Genomic DNA, 780 nt, shown 5'->3' with positions numbered 1-780 from the left:
GCGCCTGGCAGAACGCCCAGCAGGCCCCTCTGAAGTTGAGGGCTGGCTCCCCGCACCTCTTAGAGCGCCAAGGACGCCAATCCTTCCCGTTACCTTCATTCCCCACTTTTTCATACATGTTCCTTGGTAAAGTACCTATGTTTTATAGTTGTTTCCAATACTTTAAGGTACATCTTAACATCCCAAACTCATCCATAACATGTGATCAAACACCTTGAATTCATAATCCGATTCAAGGAGAGTTAGTTTCCAAGTCGAGTGAAGTTAGAAGTCAAGTGAAGTTAGAGCCAAGCCTAGAAGTTAAGTAAGTCAAAGCAAGTTTTTTTTTTAAGTTTTTCAAGAGTCTTTAGTGAACGTTTTAACTTCATTTCAAGACTCAAGTTTCAAGTCAAGTAAAAGGGTATAGAGTTTCAAGTCAAGTAAAAGGGTATAGAGTGTCAAGTCAAGTAATAGGGTATAAAGTTTCAAGTCGAGTAAGAGTCTCAAGTTTCAAGTTAATTCAAGAGTTTAAAAGTTGAGTTCATTTCTCAAAAGCTATTATGGAACTAAGTATTCCCAAAGAAGTTTATAAATGTTTTTACATTTGAGTTAAGAGAGGAAACATGTTTTCCAAAAGAGCCTTTGGGCTAAGTTTTGAGTAATTATCTCAACTAAAGAAAGATGTGTTTAAAGCACTTATGAGCCAAAGTATTTTGGGGCTAGTATTGAGCACCGAATTGGGGACACGAGTTCATATTAACTCAACTCTCCATAAGAACCATGCACCAACATGGGACTTGA

The sequence above is a fragment of the Solanum tuberosum genome, unplaced genomic scaffold, assembly GCF_000226075.1.
Source record: "Solanum tuberosum cultivar DM 1-3 516 R44 unplaced genomic scaffold, SolTub_3.0 scf00734, whole genome shotgun sequence".
In the NCBI taxonomy this organism is placed as follows: domain Eukaryota; kingdom Viridiplantae; phylum Streptophyta; class Magnoliopsida; order Solanales; family Solanaceae; genus Solanum; species Solanum tuberosum.
This window is presented reverse-complemented; position numbering follows the sequence as displayed.